This window comes from Salvelinus fontinalis, unplaced genomic scaffold (genome assembly GCF_029448725.1).
Source record: "Salvelinus fontinalis isolate EN_2023a unplaced genomic scaffold, ASM2944872v1 scaffold_1483, whole genome shotgun sequence".
NCBI classification, from domain to species: Eukaryota; Metazoa; Chordata; class Actinopteri; order Salmoniformes; family Salmonidae; genus Salvelinus; species Salvelinus fontinalis.
In genome coordinates this window covers 29,599-38,394 of record NW_026601692.1, presented here as the reverse complement: position 1 = coordinate 38,394, position 8,796 = coordinate 29,599, and the positions used below count along the sequence as shown (strand labels likewise).

Below are 8,796 nucleotides of genomic sequence, written 5' to 3'. Positions count from 1 at the left end.
GGGAGTTTTCAGGAGGAGGGGGGGAGTGGATTGGGGGGAAGCGCGGGGGACTCACAGGTTTTGGGGGAAAGCACAGCACTAACAAGTACCTCGGGGGGTGAAGAAATAGAGAGGGGTTCGAGTTTGATGACAATAACAGAAACGACAACGACGGCTATACATGAGACGGAGATGAACACGGGGAGCACAACGATGACAATACCAGAGACGGAGATGAACACGGGGAGCACAACGGATGTGGGTGTCCAGAAGTTGAGTTGGCTGGATAACATGGTCTTGGAGGAGATATCGGACATGGATGATGGGGAAAAGATTGAAAGAACGAGGGAAGGATACAGAAAGAGGAAAGCGGGGGGAAGAGGGGGAGAGAAAGGGTGGAAGAGGAAGGAAACTGGATAACAGGAAATACCGCTGGTGAGGAGTGGAACTGGACTGGTGTCTGATGGCCCTGTGTTTTCCATGGTGGAATTACAACCCTTCTTTTAACGGTGTAAATCAAAAGTACAAGAGAATGTGAGATGTTATCGATAATAAATCAATTGGTTTCAAAAAAATAAATAATAATAAATAAAAATACGCCCGATCTCGTCTGATCTCGGAAGCTAAGCAGGGTCGGGCCTGGTTAGTACTTGGATGGGAGACCGCCTGGGAAAACCAGGTGCTGTAAGCATTTTGTCCACTAGGGTGTCCTCTTGCATTATTTCATCAGCATCGCTGCCTTGTAGTAAGCATTTGATGCCGAATTGACTAAATGCAGCTTCTATGGGTTAGTCTCCCATGCCCTTTTAATACAATCAAAGTTCCTTGTGCTGCCAGGGAGCATCTGCCTTTTATTTATAAGACAAATAAGAATATTGTTACTGAATGCAGCTTGTGTGTGCTTTGTGCTCCCTCACCCTGTTCAAATGATTAAAGGAAATACTGCTGGTGAGGAGTGGAACTGGACTGGTGTCTGATGGCCCTGTGTTTTCCATGGTGGAATTACAACCCTTCTTTTAACGGTGTAAATCAAAAGTACAAGAGAATGTGAGATGTTATCGATAATAAATAAATTGGTTTCATGCATTTGTCTGTGTGTGTGTGTGTGTGTGTGTGTGTGTGTGTGTCTGAATGTGATTGTATTTCGTCATATCGCATACATTTGTGATATAAGACAGGTTAAGATATTCAAAAGCTATTGGTGATTTTTTTACAGTGTTGCATGATGGGAATCTAGTGGTTCACTGATATAATCTAGGAAACAAAATAAACTACTTTTTCACCACTCTGTCTGCAAGTGCATTCCTAAACGGCATTTAACGCAGGTCGATGTGATGTGGTATGATCAGAACACAAAGTGGTTACCTTCAGCCGAAAATGTTGTCACTGGAGAGACTTGCCCTCCACCGATGTGTGTAACTCATACTTACCTGGCAAGGGAGATACTGTGATCAAGAAGGCGGTTCACCCAGGGCGAGGCTCAGCCATTGCACTCCGGCTGTGCTGACCCCTGCGAATTTCCCAAATGTGGAAATCTCGATTGCATAATTTATGGTAGTGGGGGACTGCGTCCGCGCTCTCCCCTGATCGCTTGTTTAATGACAAACCGTTGCTTGGCGCCAGGCTTGAGGATGACTTGAGTCGATTGCCCGTGCTTATGGAGATCTTTCAAGTCAGTTGAGAAAGACACTTTGTGGACCAATTGAAAGGTAGAAACATTTGTTTGTAGCAAAACATTGTTGACATTTTGTGGAAACATCATGTTGCGAAATGCATGACTTTATGTGGTGTACCAAGAGTTGTTCCTTCACTTACGGCCATACCAGCCTGAATACGCCCATCCTGATTGGAGAAGTGACGACAGGTGCGAGTGTTTGAGCTGTGAGTAAGTGTTTGCTCGAGAGCTATTTTTGTTAATTTTGGATTTCGAAAAATATATATTTTTTTTCTTGCATTTGAATACTTTTTAGTTTGGTTAGTCTTCCCCCCCTTGCAGTTTTTCTGCTTGGGGGAGAGTTTTTTTCGGATTCATTTTTTGAATTGCTATGACGGACAACATGGAAACGACAAACGGAATGGACAAGGACAACGAAAATGCGCAACGGAAGAAAAATGAAGATAAAGAAGGAATGAAATATGGCAAAGAATACACGGTGGCAATTGAGTTGGAAGGAGAAGACAAGGTGACGACAATGGAACTACTACGAGCAATTAAGGAGGTGTGTGGAGAGGTGGTGGGATGCCGAATGAAAGGTGAGAAGAAGTATGAAATTACGATGAGAAACGAAAGAGGAAAAGAACGTCTAATGGATGGACTACGGATAAGGGACACCAGGATTCTGGCGAGAGATGTGAATGTGAAAGAATTGGTGGTGTCTTTCATGAATCTCCCAGTATACGTAGAAGATGGTGTGATAATGGGCAAGCTGAGTAGCTGGGGCGTAACGGCCGTCTCTGAGATAAGGAGGAGAGTTTGGCCAGGAACGGAGGTGGTTGACGGGACACGATTTTGCAAGGTCAAGTTCACAGAAAAAGTAACATCATTGCCATATTCCACAAGAATTGAGACGCTGGAGGGAGCAGAATAATTCAGGGTAATTCATGACAAATAGGTCAAGGTGTGTCGTTTGTGTATTCAACCCGGGCACATAGTTAAAGATTGCCCTGAATTTAAGTGTTTCAAGTGTGGCAATCAAGGCCACTATGCGAGAGAATGTGTCGGAGAGAAGGAAAGGAATTTCTGTGGTGGATGCAGAAAGAGATTGGCGGAGTGCAACTGTGGAGAGGTTATGGCTGAAGAGGGGAGTCAAGCACTGTTCGAGGAAGCAGTTGTATTGTCACAAGAAGGAGAAGAAGATGGAGGAGAGGATGTGGTGGAGAGTGGAGAGACGGAGGAAAGAAGGGAGAAGAAGGACCAGAAGCTGAATGAAATTGGGAGCAGTATGGATTCGGAAATAAGAAGAGGGAGTTTTCAGGAGGAGGGGGGGAGTGGATTGGGGGGAAGCGCGGGGGACTCACAGGTTTTGGGGGAAAGCACAGCACTAACAAGTACCTCGGGGGGTGAAGAAATAGAGAGGGGTTCGAGTTTGATGACAATAACAGAAACGACAACGACGGCTATACATGAGACGGAGATGAACACGGGGAGCACAACGATGACAATACCAGAGACGGAGATGAACACGGGGAGCACAACGGATGTGGGTGTCCAGAAGTTGAGTTGGCTGGATAACATGGTCTTGGAGGAGATATCGGACATGGATGATGGGGAAAAGATTGAAAGAACGAGGGAAGGATACAGAAAGAGGAAAGCGGGGGGAAGAGGGGGAGAGAAAGGGTGGAAGAGGAAGGAAACTGGATAACAGGAAATACCGCTGGTGAGGAGTGGAACTGGACTGGTGTCTGATGGCCCTGTGTTTTCCATGGTGGAATTACAACCCTTCTTTTAACGGTGTAAATCAAAAGTACAAGAGAATGTGAGATGTTATCGATAATAAATCAATTGGTTTCAAAAAAATAAATAATAATAAATAAAAATACGCCCGATCTCGTCTGATCTCGGAAGCTAAGCAGGGTCGGGCCTGGTTAGTACTTGGATGGGAGACCGCCTGGGAAAACCAGGTGCTGTAAGCATTTTGTCCACTAGGGTGTCCTCTTGCATTATTTCATCAGCATCGCTGCCTTGTAGTAAGCATTTGATGCCGAATTGACTAAATGCAGCTTCTATGGGTTAGTCTCCCATGCCCTTTTAATACAATCAAAGTTCCTTGTGCTGCCAGGGAGCATCTGCCTTTTATTTATAAGACAAATAAGAATATTGTTACTGAATGCAGCTTGTGTGTGCTTTGTGCTCCCTCACCCTGTTCAAATGATTAAAGGAAATACTGCTGGTGAGGAGTGGAACTGGACTGGTGTCTGATGGCCCTGTGTTTTCCATGGTGGAATTACAACCCTTCTTTTAACGGTGTAAATCAAAAGTACAAGAGAATGTGAGATGTTATCGATAATAAATAAATTGGTTTCATGCATTTGTCTGTGTGTGTGTGTGTGTGTGTGTGTGTGTGTGTCTGAATGTGATTGTATTTCGTCATATCGCATACCTTTGTGATATAAGACAGGTTAAAACCTGTTATGGCTGCACGCTGAATATTGAAAAAACTGGAAAATGTGTGCACATTTTCAAACGGCCTCCTAAGAAACTTTTTATTTTCCAATATGCATATATTTACTACTGTTGGATAGATAACAGTCTGTAGTTTCTAAAAAGGTTTGAATTGTTTCTCTAAGTCGAACATAAATATTTTTACAGCCATTTTCCCAGCCGAATTGAGTTTCCCAAAATGCGATGTGTCTCTTTAAGACCTTCTCTATAAAAGGCCATTTGACTTGGGACCATATAAACACGTCAGAGGCGTTCGTCAGACTGTAATGCGGAAGTGAGAATTGAAAGGAGTCGAATATCTCGTCCCTGGACTGAATAACACAACTTCTTGTGAGACCTGCGCAGTTAAAATAAAAATCCGGGCGCGAAGGATAATTTGATCTCGGCTTCTGGAACAAGGTAGATAACGTTGAATATGATGCCTGACTACGATATTATTTGCTACATGTCACAAAATCATCCTAAAGTATGTTTTTTCAATATACTTTAATTATATTATTGCAATTTATTCTGGACTTTAGATGTGAAACGACGGAAGAATTTTTTGAAGAAACGCTTTCTGGCGCAGCAATGCTACCGTGCTAGCTAACCAAAGAGGGAAATCATTCGTTCTGGAACCCAACTAAAGACTCTACTGGACATTGGACCCCGTTACAACATTCTGATGGAGTACCAAGAAAGATAAGACCCAATTTGGGATGCTTTTTCATATATATGTCGAACTGTTGAATGCTAACTCTGCTAACTATGCTAGGCTAGCGCTTGACTAGAATCAATGCTGCCTTATGCTAGCTTATGATGTTAGCTAATAGAACGACATATTGTGTCTTCCCTGTAAAACACTTAAAAAATCGGAAATGGTGGTCTGTATTCACAAGATCTGTGTCTTTCATTAGTTATCCACCATATGTTTTTCTGAAATGTTTTATGAGGTGTAATTAGTAGCCGACGTTGGTGTATGTATTTTCTCTGGCTACTCCCGGCTGGATTCAGACTGTAGCTATGTATTAGCATTTTTGGGTAGCATCAATGTAAAACTGATTTATAGCTAAAATATGCACTTTTTATGAACAAAACATAGATTTATTGTGTAACATGTTATATGACTGTCATCTGAGGTCGTTTTTTCTGGGCTCTTTAGGTTGGTTTTAGTTTATTTCGGTTGGTTGTGCATGCTACTTCAATCATAATTCATACTTCATAATCATAATTCATACGTGTCTGTCCACTTTTGTATTTGGTGGTGAGCTAACATAAATATATGTGGTGTTTTCTCTGTAAAACATTTAAAAAATCGGACATGTTGGCTGGATTGACAAGATGTTTATCTTTCAAATGCTGTATTGGACTTGTTATTGTGTAAAAGTTAAATATTTTAAAAAAATAGATTTTGAATTTCGCGCTCTGCAGGGGTGTCATTTTCGGTCCGAGGTCGGGCTTGCACCCCAAACAGGTTAAGATATTCAAAAGCTATTGGTGATTTTTTTACAGTGTTGCATGATGGGAATCTAGTGGTTCACTGATATAATCTAGGAAACAAAATAAACTACTTTTTCACCACTCTGTCTGCAAGTGCATTCCTAAACGGCATTTAACGCAGGTCGATGTGATGTGGTATGATCAGAACACAAAGTGGTTACCTTCAGCCGAAAATGTTGTCACTGGAGAGACTTGCCCTCCACCGATGTGTGTAACTCATACTTACCTGGCAAGGGAGATACTGTGATCAAGAAGGCGGTTCACCCAGGGCGAGGCTCAGTCATTGCACTCCGGCTGTGCTGACCCCTGCGAATTTCCCAAATGTGGAAATCTCGATTGCATAATTTATGGTAGTGGGGGACTGCGTCCGCGCTCTCCCCTGATCGCTTGTTTAATGACAAACCGTTGCTTGGCGCCAGGCTTGAGGATGACTTGAGTCGATTGCCCGTGCTTATGGAGATCTTTCAAGTCAGTTGAGAAAGACACTTTGTGGACCAATTGAAAGGTAGAAACATTTGTTTGTAGCAAAACATTGTTGACATTTTGTGGAAACATCATGTTGCGAAATGCATGACTTTATGTGGTGTACCAAGAGTTGTTCCTTCACTTACGGCCATACCAGCCTGAATACGCCCATCCTGATTGGAGAAGTGACGACAGGTGCGAGTGTTTGAGCTGTGAGTAAGTGTTTGCTCGAGAGCTATTTTTGTTAATTTTGGATTTCGAAAAATATATATATTTTTTCTTGCGTTTGAATACTTTTTAGTTTGGTTAGTCTTCCCCCCCTTGCAGTTTTTCTGCTTGGGGGAGAGTTTTTTTCGGATTCATTTTTTGAATTGCTATGACGGACAACATGGAAACGACAAACGGAATGGACAAGGACAACGAAAATGCGCAACGGAAGAAAAATGAAGATAAAGAAGGAATGAAATATGGCAAAGAATACACGGTGGCAATTGAGTTGGAAGGAGAAGACAAGGTGACGACAATGGAACTACTACGAGCAATTAAGGAGGTGTGTGGAGAGGTGGTGGGATGCCGAATGAAAGGTGAGAAGAAGTATGAAATTACGATGAGAAACGAAAGAGGAAAAGAACGTCTAATGGATGGACTACGGATAAGGGACACCAGGATTCTGGCGAGAGATGTGAATGTGAAAGAATTGGTGGTGTCTTTCATGAATCTCCCAGTATACGTAGAAGATGGTGTGATAATGGGCAAGCTGAGTAGCTGGGGCGTAACGGCCGTCTCTGAGATAAGGAGGAGAGTTTGGCCAGGAACGGAGGTGGTTGACGGGACACGATTTTGCAAGGTCAAGTTCACTGAAAAAGTAACATCATTGCCATATTCCACAAGAATTGAGACGCTGGAGGGAGCAGAATAATTCAGGGTAATTCATGACAAATAGGTCAAGGTGTGTCGTTTGTGTATTCAACCCGGGCACATAGTTAAAGATTGCCCTGAATTTAAGTGTTTCAAGTGTGGCAATCAAGGCCACTATGCGAGAGAATGTGTCGGAGAGAAGGAAAGGAATTTCTGTGGTGGATGCAGAAAGAGATTGGCGGAGTGCAACTGTGGAGAGGTTATGGCTGAAGAGGGGAGTCAAGCACTGTTCGAGGAAGCAGTTGTATTGTCACAAGAAGGAGAAGAAGATGGAGGAGAGGATGTGGTGGAGAGTGGAGAGACGGAGGAAAGAAGGGAGAAGAAGGACCAGAAGCTGAATGAAATTGGGAGCAGTATGGATTCGGAAATAAGAAGAGGGAGTTTTCAGGAGGAGGGGGGGAGTGGATTGGGGGGAAGCGCGGGGGACTCACAGGTTTTGGGGGAAAGCACAGCACTAACAAGTACCTCGGGGGGTGAAGAAATAGAGAGGGGTTCGAGTTTGATGACAATAACAGAAACGACAACGACGGCTATACATGAGACGGAGATGAACACGGGGAGCACAACGATGACAATACCAGAGACGGAGATGAACACGGGGAGCACAACGGATGTGGGTGTCCAGAAGTTGAGTTGGCTGGATAACATGGTCTTGGAGGAGATATCGGACATGGATGATGGGGAAAAGATTGAAAGAACGAGGGAAGGATACAGAAAGAGGAAAGCGGGGGGAAGAGGGGGAGAGAAAGGGTGGAAGAGGAAGGAAACTGGATAACAGGAAATACCGCTGGTGAGGAGTGGAACTGGACTGGTGTCTGATGGCCCTGTGTTTTCCATGGTGGAATTACAACCCTTCTTTTAACGGTGTAAATCAAAAGTACAAGAGAATGTGAGATGTTATCGATAATAAATCAATTGGTTTCAAAAAAAAAAAAAATAATAAATAAAAATACGCCCGATCTCGTCTGATCTCGGAAGCTAAGCAGGGTCGGGCCTGGTTAGTACTTGGATGGGAGACCGCCTGGGAAAACCAGGTGCTGTAAGCATTTTGTCCACTAGGGTGTCCTCTTGCATTATTTCATCAGCATCGCTGCCTTGTAGTAAGCATTTGATGCCGAATTGACTAAATGCAGCTTCTATGGGTTAGTCTCCCATGCCCTTTTAATACAATCAAAGTTCCTTGTGCTGCCAGGGAGCATCTGCCTTTTATTTATAAGACAAATAAGAATATTGTTACTGAATGCAGCTTGTGTGTGCTTTGTGCTCCCTCACCCTGTTCAAATGATTAAAGGAAATACTGCTGGTGAGGAGTGGAACTGGACTGGTGTCTGATGGCCCTGTGTTTTCCATGGTGGAATTACAACCCTTCTTTTAACGGTGTAAATCAAAAGTACAAGAGAATGTGAGATGTTATCGATAATAAATAAATTGGTTTCATGCATTTGTCTGTGTGTGTGTGTGTGTGTGTGTGTGTGTGTGTGTGTGTGTGTGTGTGTGTCTGAATGTGATTGTATTTCGTCATATCGCATACATTTGTGATATAAGACAGGTTAAGATATTCAAAAGCTATTGGTGATTTTTTTACAGTGTTGCATGATGGGAATCTAGTGGTTCACTGATATAATCTAGGAAACAAAATAAACTACTTTTTCACCACTCTGTCTGCAAGTGCATTCCTAAACGGCATTTAACGCAGGTCGATGTGATGTGGTATGATCAGAACACAAAGTGGTTACCTTCAGCCGAAAATGTTGTCACTGGAGAGACTTGCCCTCCACCGATGTGTGTAACTC

The 8,796-nt window shown here is 43.1% G+C and overlaps 2 non-coding genes across 2 annotated transcripts; both read left to right on the top strand.

Annotated features, from left to right (window-relative positions):
* Positions 1-1,401: 1,401 nt before the first annotated feature.
* On the top strand, positions 1,402-1,565 carry LOC129849476 (U1 spliceosomal RNA). Its single transcript, XR_008758663.1, has one exon. It is a non-coding gene; the product is annotated as a U1 spliceosomal RNA (small nuclear RNA).
* Positions 1,566-5,838: 4,273 nt separating this feature from the next.
* Positions 5,839-6,002, top strand: LOC129849478 (U1 spliceosomal RNA). Its single transcript, XR_008758665.1, has one exon. It is a non-coding gene; the product is annotated as a U1 spliceosomal RNA (small nuclear RNA).
* The last annotated feature ends 2,794 nt before the right edge of the window (positions 6,003-8,796 follow it).